This window comes from Pseudorca crassidens, chromosome 19 (assembly GCF_039906515.1).
Source record: "Pseudorca crassidens isolate mPseCra1 chromosome 19, mPseCra1.hap1, whole genome shotgun sequence".
Lineage (NCBI taxonomy): Eukaryota > Metazoa > Chordata > Mammalia > Artiodactyla > Delphinidae > Pseudorca > Pseudorca crassidens.
In genome coordinates this window covers 62,379,593-62,397,984 of record NC_090314.1, presented here as the reverse complement: position 1 = coordinate 62,397,984, position 18,392 = coordinate 62,379,593, and the positions used below count along the sequence as shown (strand labels likewise).

The window sequence follows — 18,392 nt, the reverse complement described above, 5'->3', positions numbered from 1 at the left end:
CACCCCTCCTTCAATATTTGTTGCTATCCCTTTTGAAAATTTTCTTTTATCATTCTGAATCTGTTAAGAATAAAGTATCAAAATAAACAAGAACAAAGAATATATTATCTAGTAGTATAACCAAGTCAACACTGGCTCGTTGTTCTGTGGACATTTAATTATATATTAATTCATTTTGTTTTGGAGTTTTTTTGTTTTTCCATTTCTGAGCCAATCCATTTTCTTTGTTCAGGCCTCAGAGCATTGTCAAAGCTTTTGTATGTCTTAGGCACCGTGTCCACATTGTAAATGGATGAAGATCCCTGACCTACTGTCTCTGTCAGCTCAGGCTGCACAAACAAAATTCCACAGGCTGGTGGTTCAAACAACAGGAATTTATTCTCTCACAGGTCTGGAGGCTCAAGTCAAGATCAAGGTGTCGCCAGGTTTGGTTTTTCCTGCAGCCTCTCTCCTTAGCTTGCAGACGGCCACCTTCTTTCTTGTTGTCTCCTGCCACGGTCTCCTCTCTTGAGGACACATCTCCGGTGTCTCCTCCTTTTCTTATAAGGACATGGGTCCTATTGGATTAGGGCCCCACCCTGTTGCTCTTTCTTCCAGACTCTTACTGCCACCATCCTTCCTAGAGGAACAGCTCCATTGGCTCGATCAGATGAGTCCTCCTGGGACGACCCTTTCTTCCTCTCTTTCAATCTGTCGCTTCGTATTTTCTATCATTCAAGCCATAATTCTGAAAATAGCCAACCGGAAAGAAAGATCTGGTGCAGGTGAGTTCCAGACTGTGACACAACATTATGGTTGAGGACAAGGACGCGCAAGCCAGGCGGAGGAGACTCAAAAGGAAGGCTTGGACCAAAGAAGCCAAGGCTGTCGGATAACGAGCTCGGGCTTGGAAGGGATCTGAAGGACGCTTGAACCCAACGTGTTATTCCACTTACCACATTCCTATCCAGGAGTTGCCTATTTTGTACTGGATCAGCTCCAGTGAAGCAGATGCAGCTACTCTACATGCAGAGTAGCCCAGTCCATCAGCCCAGCTCTCTTAGGAAGCATTTTCCAATTCCGGGCCAAAGTCTTTCTAGAGCTTCCATCAAGGAGTCCTGGCTCTATCCCCTGGATTTATGCAGAACAAATCCCTTCCTTACATTGTAGCCTTGTAAATATTTGAAGATGGATGTCACGTGACCTCGGTTCCCATCTTCAGGTTGAGTTTCTGCATTCCCTTCACCACCTTCCCAGGCCACGGTGTGATCCATTTGTGATTTTGGTTATGTGGGTCTGTTTCCCTCTTCTTTCTTTCTTCTTTTTCTTTTTAAAAATATTTATTTATTTGGCTGCATCGGGTCTTCCTTTCGGCACTCGGGATCTTTCGTTGCGGCACGCGGGCTTCTCTCTAGTTGTGACACGTGGGCTCTGGAGCACATGGGCTCAGCAGCTGCAGCGTGTGGGCTTAGTTGCCCCACGGCATGTGGGATCTTAGTTCCCCAACCAGGGATCGAACCTGCGTCCCCTGCACTGGAAGGCAGATTCTTAACCCCTGGACCACCAGGGAAGTCCCACTTCCCTCTTATTTCTGACACCCAGAATGAAATGCAAGAGCCCAACATGGATTGTCCAGTGCAGAGCAGAAGAGGATAATTACCACCCCCATTCCAGATGTTTTCTTCCTATTAAGGTAGTCAAATAATGAATAAATGTGGAGAAACCACATCACATGTCTCTGAGAAAACAGAGATGTTGTGGTTGGCAGAATTCTAGAACTGGCCTTCAAGGTTCCAAGCCCTCATCGCTAGAACCTGTGAACATGATGACCTGTCACTCCCAGGATTATTCTATGTTGTGGCACAGTTGACCGGGGGTGAGGAGATGAACCAGCAGGGCCTAACGTAGTTACATGACTCTTGAAAGCAGAGAGTTTTCTCTGGCTGGTAGCAGAAGGAACCGAAATGTCTGTCGAGGGATGAATGGATAAAGAAAATGTGGTATATACACACAACGGAAGATCATTCAGCTCTACAAAAGAAGGAAATCCTGCCTTTTGCAACAATATCAGTGCACCTGGAGGACATTAAGCCTAGTGAAATAAGCCAGACACAGCAAGACAGACACTGAGTGATCTCACTTCTATGTGGACTCTGAAAAAGTCAAATTTAATAGCAGCAGAGAGAACAGTGGTTTCCAGGGGCTGGAGGGAGGGGGAAGTGGGGGGATAGTGGTCAAAGGGTGCAAAGTTTCAGCTGTGCAGGGTGAATAACCCCTGGGGATCTAATATACAGCATGGCGACTCTAGTTAATCACACTGTACTGTAGGCTTAAAATTTACTAGAAGTGTAGGAGATCTTTGTTCTCCAAAAGGAGGGGAGAAAAGATGGCTGGGACGTCCCCCCAGGACAGCAAGCTCTGGGCAGGCAGCCTTCCAGCTGTGGGTGGAGGGGGGGCTCGAACCATTGGTGTAATTATCCGAAGTGTCTCCTGTTAAACTGCTTCAGTCCTAGCAGTTTACTAGGTCTGCAGGCCACCGGCCAGCTTTTCCTTACTTTATGCACATTTATTTTTATTTTAAAAGAGAGCCGGGCCAGGCTCTAGTTCCCAAGGCTACTTTGAGGCTTAAACTCTGGGACTGCTCGACTCTCTTGGGAGTCTGGTGGAAAGACTGCAAAGTCCTGAGCGGAGTTAGTCACCCTGAGCTAGAGCAGCAGAAAGAGAAACAATGATTCTGGGATTTGGAGCAGGGCTGGGGAAGAGGTGGGGTTTTCTTAAGCGGAGCTGCAAGCTGATGGGTTCCAGCTACAACAACAGTCCAACAGCCGGGGCTCCAGCCTCCAAATAGAAAAACAAATGCGGCAAATTGAGTGTAACTTCCTCAGGAGGACAAATCGCTCTTTAAAACGTTCATATTTACTGTTGGGTGGGGATGCATAGCTCTCTGGTTAGCGATTCTGCCCTTCCCAGGGCCAGTGTCACAGCCTGGGCGGGGGCGGTGCGGGGGAGCACAAAGAAAGGGCATCACAGGATCCTTCACACTGGGTTTTTTTGTTTGCTTTGGGTTTTTTGTTTGTTTGTTTTTTGCGGTACGCGGGCCTACTCATTGTCGTGGCCTCTCCCGTTGCGGAGCACAGGCTCCCGACGCGCAGGCTCAGCGGCCATGGCTCATGGGCCCAGCCGCTCCGCAGCATGTGGGATCCTCCTGGACAGGGGCACGAACCCGCGTCCCCTGCATCGGCAGGTGGACTCTCAACCACTGCACCATCAGGGAAGCCCCCGGTTTGGGTTTTTTTTTTTTTAATGGTTAAGGTAGAGCTGCTGAGAGTTGTCTATTTTTTTTTTTTCTTTCTTTCTTTTTTTATCAGAAACATTGTCTGTGTGCCCTTTGTTCCTTGGGGACAACCAGCAGGGGTGTGCTGGAGCTGGCTTGGACAGGTAGCTTGACATCTGCCGTTGTGGGAGAATTTACACCATGGAAACTGGCAAATGTGACAGGTCGGGGCTTTTTGGCCCCTAGAGGAGAGCCCGTTCCCACTGGCCTGTGCTCTGATTATGGTTCTGTGCATGCAAACATAAAAATGGTAAAAGAGATATCCAGCAAGGACCTACTGTACAGCACAGGGAACTCTGCTCAATATTCTGTAATAAGAATCTAAATGGGAAAAGAATTTGACAAAGAATGGTTATATGTACCTGTATAACTGAATCACTTCGCTGTACACCTGAAACTAACACAACATTGTTAATCGGCTATACCCCAATATAAAATAAAAATTAAAAAAATATGGCCAACACAGAAATTACCTGCTTTTTTTTACCTGTTTGTTATACCCAAGGAAAAAAAGAAAGTAGATTTCTAAAAACGCAGCTCAATGTGGCAAAAGTAAATATAAAAAAATATTATATATTAAAAAAATATTATATACATGGGGCGAGGGATTGTTATGTAGAGTATCAGCCAAGATAATCCTGGTCTTTCAACTAGCCTTACTTTTAAAGGAAGAAATAAAGTCGGTACCAAACAATAAAGCACAAAGTATTGATGGGATGTTGCTTTCATTCATAAAAATCCTCGGTTACAAGTCCCATGACCTTGAGGTGAGGGGTAAACTCCACTCTGCTCCTTACCCTCGGAAGTACTGGAGTTTTCCACAAAAATTGTTCTGAATAGGAAATATTTACACGGTTCAAAATTTTAAATTTCAAACATCTCCCTTCCATCCCTGTCTGCCCGTTCACCGACTTCCGTCTCCAGAGGTAACTGATGTGGCCAGTTTTTTCCCTTGTTTCTCTCCCCTTTTACCCTTATAGGTTTTGTAGCATAAAATCCACTGTCCTGAAACTTGCTTTGCTCTCGTCACTAGGTTTTGGCAACTGTTCCAATGCAGCACCCAGAACGCTCCTTATTCCTTTGTAAGGCTGCACAGTATTCCAGTGTTTGGGAATCACAGAATTCACCTTATTCCTTATTGGTAAAAATCTAGGTTGTTTGAATTCTTTTGTTACCACAAGCGATGCTGTGAAGTCTAACCTGTACCTGTGACGTTTCCCTTGTGCGGGAGGATGTCTGTACAGTGAAATTCTAGAAGCGGAATTGATGGGTCAAAGGTAGATATGAATACATTTGTCATTGTTACAGAAATTACCAAGCTGCCCTCCTCCAAGGGTGAGCGCTGTCTGAGACTATTTTCACGCAGCTTTGCCAACAGTTTTACTTTTTGATCAACCTAATAGGGGAAAAATGGTATCTCCGTGTATTTTAAATGCACGTCTCTATCTCGCGAGGAGTGAAGCTGAGCTGATCACTCAGCTGAGCATCTTTTCATGTGTTCAGGAGTCATTTCCATTTCCTCTGCCCATTTGTGCTGGGCTGTTCATCTTTTTCTTACTGATTGCGCACACGTAGAAAATCAGCTCTTTCTCCCTACTAGGATTTGCAAATATTTCCCCCACCCCAATTTTTGGACTTTATTTGGGGTGATCTTTTTCATGCAAAAATGTTGATTTTTATAAAGGCTGAAATGACCACTCCTTTTATTCAGGCTCTGACTTCTACGTTATACTTAGAAAAGCCAGTCTCCCTTTGAAGTGACGGGAATACAAAACGAAATCAAAGCAAATCATGGTTCCTCCTAGTATTTTCTGGTTTCATTTTTTCCATTTAAATATTTAGTAAAAGGTATGTAGAAAATATTTAGTATGGCATGCACCTTTTTCCCCGCTAGATAGCTAGCCAGTTCTCTAAAAATCATTTATTAAACAGTCCATTTAAAAAAATCTCACTGATTAAAAACATCATCTTTTTTCACACTATACATTTCCATTTATATTTTGGGGTCTATTTCTGGGCTCTCCGTTCTGTTTCATGTTCTGTCTAGCCATGCTCCGGTAGGATAGTCTGAACTTTTTTAAAAACTTCATAAAACACTTTAATAGCTGGTAAGGCTAGTCCCCCTGTATTGCTCTTTTTAAGAGTTTTCCTATGTAGACCAACTTGTGTAGTTACCTACATGAATTTTACAATTATAAGATGCTTTTAAAGTGGAAACCTTAAAAGGGTTTAAACAGGCTTACTGAGTAGCATCGAGTATAATGCTTTCTTGCATTATTGATGAAAATACTTTGGTACATCTTTTCAGAGGGCAACTTTCCATTTCCAAATTTATAATGAGTTTACCCTTTGACTCAGCAGGTGCCCAAGGACGGCTGCCAGTTTTAACTATTATTACTGCTTATAAAGTCCAGAGAGCAGGTAGATCATCATATTTGCAGTGGGTCACAGAAACCACCGGCTTCACAAGCCACAGCAAAATCCCCGGAACAGCCTGTAAGCAAGAAGGGAAGGACCTCTGCGCTACACACATCCTGTAAGCAAGAAGGGAAGGACCTCTGTCTTACTGCTGCGCTACATACTGCCCTTCGCCTGCCCTGGCACGTCTGCAAGGTCACAGATCATCCCAGGGACCTGGGAATCCCACTGTGGCTTGTCTGCGGTCTCTAGGTGTGCTAAGGAAGCAGTAGCCAAGTTATCTTCGGGGCATTAGAGAAAAATGCTTTCTCCGTCCTTTGACTGTTCAGGCAGGTCTGGCCTGGGGCTGGGTGGGAAGCCTGGAGCCGGGCACTTCAGCTGCTGCCGCCCAGCTAAGTGAGGGCCTGGGAACTCTTCCTGGGATGTGGGGAGCTAAGAGTGTGTGGAGGATGCCATTCCTGGCTCTGGTCCCTCCTGGGATTCTCAGGGCAGAGCCCCTGGGGTGTGGTATTCGGGGGCCAGGTGCTGTGAACACATCTGGCAAGGAGGGGAGACAGCTGTGACTCAGAGGGTTCCGGAAGGACCTGGAAGGTTCTCAGAGGCTTGGGCGCCGCCCTCCCCCACACCATGCTCCCAGTCGCTGAGCGCACGGCTTCAGGCCTGAAAAACTTCCTCGGTTCTTCGATTTCCGGTCCGGAGGAAAGACGAGGGGTAGGATAGACCCCCTCCCTGCACTTGGTTTCAAGGTGTAGATGCCTCCACTGTATTTAGGTTCCTCATGGGGCGGGGTCAGGCTCTTTGGGGATAATTCTGGCACCAGATCGTGCAAAGAAATACGCAAGAATACTGTCTGATGGTCCATAAAGCGGAGAGGCTAGGGCTGGACCAGGACAGGCAGTCGAGGTCCCATCAGTTCTAGGAACAAGCTAGTCACTGCTCAGGCGACCTGGCCGCAAAGTGCAGAAATCTGACTCCCGTCCCCTCCAAATCATTCCTCAAAGCTGCAGTTTCACCTCTGCAACCTCTACAATGTTGCCCTTCCTCCTGTTGCCCTGCCACCTCAGCCCTCACACCTTGGCTGGAGCCTGCAGTGGCCTCTTAACTGATGTTCAGGACTCAAGTCTTCTCCCTCGTCTCTCCAGGCTCCGATCTCAGCCAAATTATCTGGAAATCAGAGCTCCAAGCACGCGTCTCCCTCCTGCACAATTCTTTGCCATGTCCTCGCTGCCAGCCCTGATTCTGGTATCCCCCAAGAGCCCCTCTGACCCCTTCTAGGCTCCCCCCGCCCCCATTCCCTTCCTACCTAAGCACTATGTTTAGTGCTCCCAGACCTTCCTCCCCACCTCGTGCTGTTTCTCCCATGGGAATGCCTACTGCCACATTTTCATCTCCAGATTCCAGGGTCAAACTCTCAAGGAACGTCCTCTCTGAAGCTTTTCCCGTTCTGCACGTGGATGTGAGCTTTCTCTCTCGCCCCTGCGAATCCGTATGCACCTCCCATCTCTTCTGCTGTTCTTGCTGTATGCAACAGGTGCTCAATAAAGTCTGGGGAACCAACGAACGTGCTCCGTACCTCACCCACAGTGGGTGCACAGCGCTGTAAGAACTACCCTCTGTATTCTTCTGGAAAGACAATTAATGGGAATCACAGGCGTCCTCAAGGGCAGCTGACGTGCATGCTTTCTGGATAGCGTATGTTCGCTCTAATGCTGAAGTTTCCAGAACTCCTGCCTGCCGTCCTTCCTTCTTTCTAACCGTAGCATCTCGTAAATTTCCTGGTTCTCCTGAGTCAGGACAGACTGAACTGATCCTGGGAATTAATTTCTGTCCTTTCCGGCTGAAATAACCAGTCTCTCTTTGGCATTTGGACACACGTTCCCTGCCAAAAGCAACGAGGCCAGGCCCTGGCAGGCAGAGAGCCATTTCAGCTGCATGCCTGAGAATCTATATTTTGCTACATTCTCTCGTTATGAAGCTGTGATGAGAGATGACATACTCTCTGCTTTAAGGGCTCACACTGAGGTCCCCTGGGGAGGAATCTGGTGAAAATCCATTAATTATTTTCTAATTGATTGACCCCCTGCTTGTTTTTTAGAGCCGTTCATTCCCAGCATGGCTGGGAGATGCCGCGCCTGGTGGAGAAGTATGATGGGGCTCCCCGAACCCCATCATCTGGCTTAGGACGGATCATCTGGGGAGGTTCACAGAGCCCAGACCGTCTGCTCCCAGCAGCCTGAGCAGCCGGAGGGAGGCGGGGTTGTCAGGCACTCAGGCAAAATTTCCTCTTTTGGAAACTCAGTTGAGTGGTCGTTGTGCTGGAGCATTGGGCAGGAGATGGGGCGACAGCGAAAGATTTCAGAGCCATGTGGGTTTTCTTCCCAACAAAGCTCTACGTTTCTCGAGGGCAGGAGCCTGCCTAAGATTTTTACATCCTCCTTAGCATTTGACAAAATGCTCTGCGCGCAGGAAATGTTCTATAAATAACTGATTCTTAGATGCCTGAACAATTTTCCTGCTGCAAAAACTCCATCAGACTCCAAAATACTAGGATCAAAACTTGGGGCGGGGGGGCCAAGAGTCTCTTGGACACAGGCACTGCACTAGAGCTCTCTCTCTGTTAGAAGGGAACTCATAAGGTTACTTATTTATTATCTTACTCATCTTATGAATTTCCAGAAGCACTCTGCCATGACGAAAATTATAAAAGCATTCCAGTGAACCTCTAAGGGACTCGGCTTTCGACCTCAATCTGTGCATCTGTTTGATCCACGGGTCTGTTTCAATATTCTTAGCCTTGACATTGGTCTTAGAAAGAACATTTTCCCAGAGTTGCTTCATTTGGGTGGTGACGAGTTTGGAAAAGTCTTCCTTCGTCTTGTCCTATTTCTCCTGTGAATAAGGAGCTGGTTCAGTGGAACTGACGCCCCCGTGCCCAGGAGCTGTCACTGGGTGGGGGGCAGTGGATGCTAATGGGTTGGAGAGAGGCTACTGCTTCTCCATCCCATCCCGAGTTCTGCAACGTGGCTGCCCACTGGGCCCTTTAAATGGACCTGGCTGGCCAGGGAAACAAGCTCCCAGGAGAACACGAGAGCCATGGCAATGGCTGGCCCGCTCCTCATGGCTGTCCCCAGCTCTGCTCTCACGTGGAGTCATCACGCCAACACCGACGGGGCTCCGTGCCCACCCCTCAGGACCCTCCTCCCCCTCCGGAGGGGGCAGGGGCACCGTCGGCCTCATCTCACAGACAAGGAGGCCGGCACGGGTGAGCTAGCTCAAGGTCATCTGGCCGGAGAATGCCACCCCAGAGCAGACACAGGTGTGAACCTGGCCAGTTGGCTTCTGAGGTCAGGTTCTGCGTTCCCACTTGACGTGCCTTCCACACTGGGGCCTCCGCCCCGCCCTCCGCCCTCCTCCTGGCGCCGAGCGCAGGCTCCCTCTGACCTCCCAGCTCGTCCCCAGGGAGAGGGACCCATAGGCACGTGATGCCACCAGAGCTCCATCCAGCGGGGGAGCGTTGCTGGAGACAACTTCCACTCACCTGGGGGCTGGCTACTGTGGAAGACGTTACTAAGTGGAGTTGGGGATATAGGCACAAAGGGACTTGCTGGACTCACACAGAAATCCGAGATAAAGTGAGGAATCTCGGTCCCCATGACCCAAAATGTGATCTTGTTTTTTTTTTTTTTCTCTTGGTCTTATCAAAATGGTTAGACTTGCCCATTTTGCTCAGACCTTGCTGGGTTTTTTTCTGATTTATTTATTTACTTATTTTTAATTCTATACAATTTTTAAAGGTTACTTTCCATTTACAGTTATTACAAAATACTGGCTGTACTTCCTGTGTTGTGCATACATCCTTGAGCCTGTCTTACGCCCGACAGTTTGTATCTCCCACTCCCCCCCCAACCATATTGTCCCCCTCACTGGTGTCCACTAGTTTGTATCTGTAAGTCTGCTTCTTTTATGCTCTATTCGCTAGTTTGTTGTGTTTTTTTAAGATTCCACATATAAATGACACACAGTATTTATCTTTATCTGTCTGACTTATTTCACTAAGCATAATACCCTCCAAGTCCATCCGTGTTGCTGCAAATGGCAAAATTTCGTTCTTTTTAACGGCTGAGTAATATTCCACTGTGTATACGTATACACATATGCATGTGTTGATGGACACTTAGGTTGCTTCCATGTCTTGGCAACCGTCAACAGACCTTGCTGATTTTGGATGAGCTAACAGAGCGAGGACACTCCCGGAGCTGGGACTATGGTCTCAGTGACAGACTTGCATCTCCACCCTCGCAACAACTTCCAGACCTATCGCCGAAGATGAGGGCAGACTGGACATCCTGGAGAAGATGGCAGGTCTTCTTAGATCCTGGTCTAAGGGGTCCCCAGAGTCGAGGTAGGGACCTAGCAGAGAACTTCTAGCTGGGCCACGTTTCCCAGATTCCGGTCCTGGGCACAAAGCAAAGCACCTGCACAACTAACACACATCACTTGCTCCGTAAGAGTCGCAAACTGCAGCCTCTCTGGGAGTTACATAAAGGCAGTAAAGGCTCTGAGAAGTCCTGCAGTCAGGCTTCCTGTGCAGAGGGCAGTTCCTAAACCTTCCCTTTACAGAGCCCATGACGACACGCACTGGATTCTATGTGGCGCACAACACATTTTGAGAAACATTAAATATTAACACTGAACGCTCAACCTCATCACGACGTGACCATTCACAAAGCCAAGGTCCCACAGCTGTGAACTACATTGTTCCATGGGATACGGCCTCCATGGTGTAGACCAGAGGTTGTCAACTAGGGGCAACCTCACCCCTCACGGATGGCAATATTTGGAGACATTTTTGCGTCGCAGTTGGTGGAGAGGGGTGCTAACGGACGCTGCTAAACATCTTCTAATGCATTCTCCTCTTTTATTTAATTTTCTGTTGAGCCTAGCACGGCAGAAAATCGTCTGCCCCAAATGGCAGTAGTGCTGAGGTTGAGAAACCCCTGGCTGGAGTTACAGAATCATGAGCACAGAAGGCACTTAATCCTCTGATAATGACCTGAAAATTGCTATGATTGATTCTGGTCTCTGCGCAATTTAATATTTTCCACAGACAGCATAAAAGCCTTCCTCGGGGTCTCCTACACTCCTCCGAGATCCTCTGCACAGCAAAAACTTTAAGTATTATTTAATTGTATAAAAAAAAACAAAAACAAATGTGGGTCAGCCATCATTTAGCTGTCAGGCTTCTACTGACCTAACAAGCATATGGATAAAATACCAACACACGTGTTACTTGCAAAGGAGGCACTACTAAATTCTGGTTCTTTCCTCTTCCAACTGTGCAACCTAAAATAGATGAGTGTATGTTTCACACACACACACACACAGTTAGCAAATGACACCGACGCTGGAATTGGATGGCTGTGTACCCTCCCTCTCCTCCACCATTTTCCCGAGTGCGAAAAGCAGAGCTGAGGTCTAAAGGCAGCGCTCAGCGTGGGCTGAGAACAGAGGAGACTAAATCCACACGCTGGGTCCTTCGATAAACACACGCTGACCGGAACATACGTCTTTTCAAAAGTGTCCGACCTTTGCCTTACCGCCTGTCGCCAGGCGTGGGCATCCGAAGGAGAGAAGGATCTGGCTGCAGGGGCTGGGGGCACGTATTCTCATGGTTTGTAGGCAAACTTCCTGGTGGCTTCCCCACAGGTTAAATTCTTTCAAGTCCTTGGCCCATGCGCTGGTGCTAATTTGCATGGTGTTATCTTTCCATCTGATTTACACGCGGAGAGGACCATTGGCCTCTTTTCCTCCCGAGCCTATGAGAAGTCATCCGTGGGGTAGGATAATTTATTGAGATATTAATGTGGTTTTTGTTCTTGTGGAATTTTACCCACCTCTATTCTAAGAAGGGGCCGGACTTTGTGTTTCTCTGTCTTAGGGGGTGTTTATGATCCAGGACCAGGCAGACATTTAGACAGGCTTCCCCACTCCTTCACTGGCTTGTGAAATGGTTTTATTTTCGGAAAGCCTAAACTCAGCAAAGGGAGAGGCTAGACAGGGGAGAGAGGAGGGAAGTGCAGGCAGAAGGAAACAGGCAGATTCGCTGAGATCAGGAAAGGAAAGTTGGCTTGGGGTGGTGAGTCCTGGAGGTGACCCTAGGTGGCGGGAAGCGGCTGTGCGGTGCACGCGGGAAGGCGCATTTCAGGCAGCAGCAAATAGTCCCGTGCCCGAGCTCGCCACAAAAGCAGCACTGCCACCCTCATGCACGAGACCAGGTGACAGAATGAGGACCCCACACCTTCTGCTCCCTAAGACCCTAAGGACATTCCCCCGACACTAGGGGGTCTAGGGAAAGGAACCCCAGTTGACGACTGAGATTGAATTTCCAACCAACCTCACGGGAAACGGGCTTAGAGTCCCACTGGATGTGATTTTAGAAATAGGAATCCTCGGTACATGTCTTCGACACTTGCATTTGGAGAGTAAAATCAGGTTCTGGGGAGAAACAACATGGTCCTGACAGCTCAGTGGTTTCACACAGCAAAGGTTTCTCTCTTAGTTGTGCTGCTTTTCTAACGAAGGTCAGTCAGTGGGGATTCTGCTCCACAGAGGGACTCAGGGGTCAGCTGGATGGACACACCAAGACCCCCGCTTGTGGTCTCCCAGCCAGCGGGGCTACAAACGAGAGGAACTGGAGGGGTTGGGTCCCGGCTTTTAAAGGCTCTGGCCAGGAAGTAGATCATTTCAGCTCACATCGCATGGGCTGGAACTCGGCACAGGGTCCCCCCAGCTGTGAGGGGGCTGGGACGTCCCTGGATCCCGACGCCTCTCCCATAGCCTTGTGCTGCTTCTTTAACGCAGGAGGCATCGTTGTAGTTAATACTATCGATCTCTGCATTTGCGAAGAGCTTCCTGCAAATGTATTTTGGGGGTTCTCTCCCTGTGCTGTCGAAGCCCTGTGACTACATCACTCCTCCAATCCACAGAGGAGGAAAGGAAGGTCTGCACAGTGGAAGCAGCAACACGGTCCATGGAAAAGGAGAAAGTGAACAGCCAGGGTTCTGACCTAAGCCTTTTCTGCCCTTCCACGGAGGCTGCAGAGACGGAGACGCTTTGTCAAGGTGCATCGAGAACACTGGGGGAAACTCCTGACACATCAGGGTGGTGGCGGAAACTCGGAACCTGCTTATCTGTCTTCTGCTGAGAAAGTAATAACTGTACGGAGGTTTCAGTGAGATTTTGCCAAACGGGCTGATTTCCCGGCACAAACCCCTTGCTTTCTGGCTGAAATACAATCGCTTTCTCCTCTTGGAGCTGTGTCGCAATGGGCCACTTGTTTTCACTCCGGGCTTCGCTGGGTCCCTGGCCCCATGCTGCTGTCCCAGAACCACAGCTCTGGCCTGGCGGTGGCATAAGCCCTGCCCAGAGATCAGGGCTTCCGAGCTGGAGCGGACGGAATGGGGAGGGGCACGTCAGAGAGCATCCCACGTGTGGGAGCCACGGGGACCTCTGTCCCTGTGAACAAACATCAGGCGGAAGAAGAGCCGGTGGCCCGGGGGGTCCACAGGTCTGAATAATAACAAGGAACACAGCTCACCCTCCCCTGACACTTACACTGCAGCAAGCATTGTCCGAAGCACTCTGCAGTTTTAACTCTTTGAGGCCTCCCAGGAGCTCCGTAGAAGGTCAGTATTATTGTTACTACCTCGGGGCCCAGATGAAGGCGGTCCAAGTGAACGGTCCAAGGTCACCCTGCTAAGAAGCGGCAGACCTGTGATTAAACCCAAGCCTGGAATCAGGACATGGGTGAGAGATTCTTCCAATAAAGCTTTTTACCCTGACGGTAAAAAACAAAACTTTAAAGATGAACAGCAGCTCTACGGTGTATAAGGACGGACAAGTTGGGCTCTTTGTAGAGCTTTTGAGCTTCGTGACAACCTCGTCTCCGGAAGGACCACGGCAGTCCCCACCTGCAGAGTCCAGGACCGGAAGCAGCTCTGCCCTTCCCACCTGTGGGCCTCGCAGGGCTGGGGCTCTGATCGCCGCCCACTACTCTTCCCGCGCTGAAAGTGCACCAGGATCCGACCTAAGACGCGAGGCACAGTCGGCGTGGAGGCGGCACCTCTGCCTTGGAAGTCCGGGTTCCGGTGGGACCCAGCTGGTCTGAGCCTCCCATCTGAGGATGGACTACAGCGCCTCTCCTATGGGGCAGCTCTGAGGCTAAAGGAGACGGTGTGTGTACGTGTGGATGTATGTGGATACATATGTACACGTGTATGTGGAGGTGTGTGTGTATATACGAGTGTGTGTGGATGCATGTGGATACGTGTGTACACGTGTATGTGTGTATATGGAGGCGTATGTGTGTACGTGTGTGTGTGGACATGTGGATGTGTGTGTATGTATTGTGTGTGTGGAGGCGTGTGAAGATGTGTGTGTACGTGTGTGTGTGTGCGCGCACGCACGTACGTGGGGATAGAATTTCTGACGTCGGGAGACTAATTGCAGGCTGCCCCGGGTCCGTGTCTTCCCCCGCCCACAAGCTCTGGGTATCTGATGTCAAAGTGACTGCGGAGAGATGAACACGCGCACATTCTCTCTGGCAGCAGCAGCTGAGGCTGAGGCCAGGCAGGCCAGGGGCTGGGCTGGAAGCACGGGTGCTTTTCCCTGGCGTCTGGGAACCACAAAGGCTGTTTCTTCCTCCTCTCCTCCACCCACTGGGCATCAAACATCGATGAACGCGGCTGGCTGTTGGTGGCTATCAGATAACCCATACGGAGCGTACCACAATAACTAACTAGTGTTCCCTTACCTACTGGCGACTCAGGGCCGCAGGAAGCAGGCGCCCTGCCCCGTGTGTTACACACGTGACCTCAATCTGCCCTCCCGACACCCCCAGGGGTAGGTATGCGGCCCACTTTACAGGGCAGGAAACAGAGGCGGGAGGAAATGAGCCTCAGGCCTCCCAGTGCTTCAGAGGCAGAGTCAGGATTGAAACCCAGAGCTGCCCAACTGCAAAGCCTCCGAGATGCTCCCTTATTCATTCGTTTACCAAACACTCAGTAAGCACCTGCTATACACAGGCAGCGTTTTAGACCCCGGGGTTACACTGCCCAAGAAGCTAACAGCATCCCGCCTTCTGTTCATTTCCTGTGGCGGCCCTAACAAATGACCTCAAACTCGGGAGCTTCACAGAAATTCATTCTCAGAGCTCTGGGGCCCAAGAGTCTGAAATCGTGGCGTGGGCCAGGCCCTGCTCCTTCTGGGGGCTGCAGGGGAGAATCCATTCTCTGCTTCTTCCCGTTCCGGTGGCTACTGGCGTTCCTTGGCTTGCGGCCACATCACTCCAGCCTCTGCCTTCTTGGTCACAAAGTCTCCTCCTTTTCTGTCTGTGTCTAATCTCGCTCTGCTTTTCTCTTACAAAGACACGGGTCATAGGATTTAGGGTCCACCCACACAATCCAGCAAGATCTCCTCACGTCAAGATCCTTAACTGCATCTGCAAAGAATTTTTTTCCAAGAGGTAACGGTGACATGTTCTGGGGATCAGGACATGGCTGTATCCACTCGATTCAATCCCTCCTTGAAAAGCTGATGAGGATATACACGAAGCATATCAATAGACAAGAGGGCATGTGTTAAGAGCCCTGATGAAAACAAAGCAGGAGTTGGTAGAAGAGGGTCCTGGGATCCCTTATGTTGGAGGGGCGGGAAAGATCTCTCAGAGTGGGCAGTTTTGCAAGTTGACCTGAAGGAAAAGAGTCAGCAGATCATCTCCAGTGGGCCCCAATGTTCTGGCCCACCTGGTTGTTTACTTATACCTTAATGAGTAAATAACATTTTGGGGGGCTTCCCTGGTGGCACAGTGGTTAAGAATCCGCCTGCCAACGCAGGGGACACGGGTTCGAGCCCTGGTCCAGGAAGATCCCACATGCCGCGGAGCAACTAAGCCCGTGCACCACAACTACCGAGCCTGCGCTCTAGAGCCCGCGAGCCACAACTACTGAGCCCGCGAGCCACAACTACTGAAGCCTGCACACCTAGAGCCCGTGCTCCGCAACAAGAGAAGCCACCACAATGAGAAGCCTGCGCACTACAACGAAAGAGTAGCCCCCGCTCGCCACAACTAGAGAAAGCCTGTGTGCAGCAAAGAAGACCCAATGCAGCCATAAATAAATAAACAAATAAATTAATAATAAAAAAACCATTTTGGGTGCTTTAGGCACAGTGTCCCCTGCCCGGAGAGCGAGGAAGAAGCATTTTCATAGATGCAGATAAAGTGGTTGTAATATCACAAATTACAAGTAGCCTAAACAGACCGCTAGCTTGGTTCCTGCCAAAAAGAAGGTCTGGAGATCAACTGCTGTAAATCCAAGATCATCGTTTTGGGCTGACCCCCCAGACCTTTCAATGGATTTACAGCCCATAACAGAACAGAACGCCACCTCATCCAGTTACCTGGGGTGTACAGTTTGCAATGAGTTTAACCCAGAGGGGCCCCTGGTAGGTTACACTGCTCACATTAGGCATCCAATGGTTGCTTTATTGATGGTTTTCTAATACCTAAGGTGGGCATTGGCTTATCATCTATTTTTAATATTTTTCCAGCCAAACATTTTGCAGTCGCATTCCACGGCACATGGCTTTGATGCACTGATCACCCGTTGGCTCACCTGTCACAGCAGGTCCAAAAGAATTGTCCGAGGAGAGTCCAAGCTGCTCCCGGCCCTTCGGCCCCTCTCTGGACAGAGGTTCGTGGCTTGAGTTCACTCACTGATCCCGTCTGACTCCGCGACCTTCGTAAAGAACCTTTGTTCCTAAGTCCAAGTTCAGCTAATTACTAGGTCTATGTCTCTGTTCCGAATGACAAGCCTGACGACCTACATTCCAGGCGCCGCCGAGCGTTTCATCCTAAAGGCACTGCCCTGAATGCCTATCAGAAGCTCTAGCAGAGAAAGCAAGATCTGTAATGTAAACGATAAAATACTCTTTTTATGTAAATCTTTTAGGTAAACGACAAAAGTCTCTTTAAAAAAATACAAATAAAATGGCACCTGCAGGGCCTTTATGGTCATCACAACACACGACTGTAGCGGGCTGCACGCTGCTCCACCAAAAGATGTCTGTGACCTGATCTCCGGAACCTGTGAAAGTGACCTTATTTGGAAAAAGAGCGTGTGCAGAGGTAAGTAAGGCTCTTGAGATGAGATTGTCTTGGATTACCAGGTGAGTCCTAAATCCACGACGTGTGTCCTTAGAGGAGAGAGACAGAGATACAAGAGGAGGTTATGTGATCAAGGATGCCGGAGCTGGAGTGATGCAGCCACAAGCCGAAGGATGCTGGCAGCCAAAGAAGTTGCAAGAGGCACAGAATGGATTCTCCCATAGACACTCTGGAAGGCCTGCTACCCTGCCCACACCTCGATTTCAGATCGCAGCCTCCAGAATTGTGAAAGAATAAATTTACGTTGTTTCAAGCCACCAACAGTGACTTAAACAGTGGCAATCTGTCACGGTAGCCCTAGGAAACAAATACAGTGACTGAATTCTCTTTTTAGACCCTGCTCAGGAAATGCCAAGAGATCCGATGGCTTAAACACTTGACTTCCAGCTTCCTAGAAGTGGGATGTGTCAGGCATCCAGCTGTTGCTGTGCAGCTCATAAAGGGATCCCGGAGAGGGGTCCAGGTTACTGAGGCAGAAAAGTTTGTCATAGAAAACCCATCCTGGATGGCATATTTAATTTTTTAATAGCAAATTGCATGAGAAGATCTCAGCTTCTCACCATTATATTATAATAACATACTGATATAATAAACAGGGAGCACACACTTTTCCATGTGTTGCTTTGAGGGCCTCGAGTTGCACTGACGGCGTTTTTGTCCATTTCAGTGGAGAGTTCTCTGAGAGGTCTGGCCTCTTGAGGGTCTCAGGACAAGGCAGCGCTTGTGGTTCTTGCCGAGTTTTTTCATCAGGGGTCCCACACGGAGCTCACGGAAGCCTCGCCAGCCTGGGGCAATGCCAGGGGATACTGCTTTATAATAAAATATGGATTGACTGGACATCTTTCCATGGGGGTACACCGGTCAACCTCTTACTGGCTGTAAAGCCCAATCTTTTTCAGTAATGAACTAATTATAGACTGTTTAAAGAGCTTCAGGAAGTAGAAAGGACTCTGCCTATTCATGGTGTTAACAATATTAACAATTATTTTCACAGATGCCTTATAGATAAATGGACAGATAATGGCCTTTGGAAATTTGTTTATAAAATACAGGCTCTTAATACACCTGATAAGGAAGAACAAACCTTCATAATTGTTCTAAATATTATGTTGGTTAATACAAAAGTTTGGTTAATATGAAAGTGTTTAAAAATTTATAAAAATTTATAAAACAAACAAAACAAGGATGTCTCACAACATCCTTGTGAGAGGATGCTGTGTACTCATTCCACTCAATCAGAGCATCTGTGGCCTTGGGGAGGATTAGAGTTACTACAGGAGGAATGCAAAGAGAGACAAAGGGCCAGTTTTCAGCTTTTGACCTCAAAGATGGCCTGCAGAAGAAGGTGGACTTAAAGTCTATCCATAAATACACAGGTTGAAAAGAGAATAATTGAAGAGCTAAACACGTGGCCCCAAGGAAGGGGTTGAGTCCATC

The 18,392-nt window shown here is 48.7% G+C and overlaps 1 protein-coding gene and 1 long non-coding RNA gene across 13 annotated transcripts in view; both read right to left on the bottom strand.

Annotated features, from left to right (window-relative positions):
• Nucleotides 1-18,392, bottom strand: part of FAM20A (FAM20A golgi associated secretory pathway pseudokinase) — a 49,991-nt gene that overhangs the window by 21,121 nt on the left and 10,478 nt on the right. The window lies entirely within an intron of this gene.
• LOC137212963 (uncharacterized) lies at nt 2,895-18,110 on the bottom strand. The gene is made up of 2 exons (XR_010937734.1): nt 5,870-18,110; nt 2,895-5,829 (listed from the first exon to the last, which is right to left on the bottom strand). It is a non-coding gene; the product is annotated as an uncharacterized lncRNA (long non-coding RNA).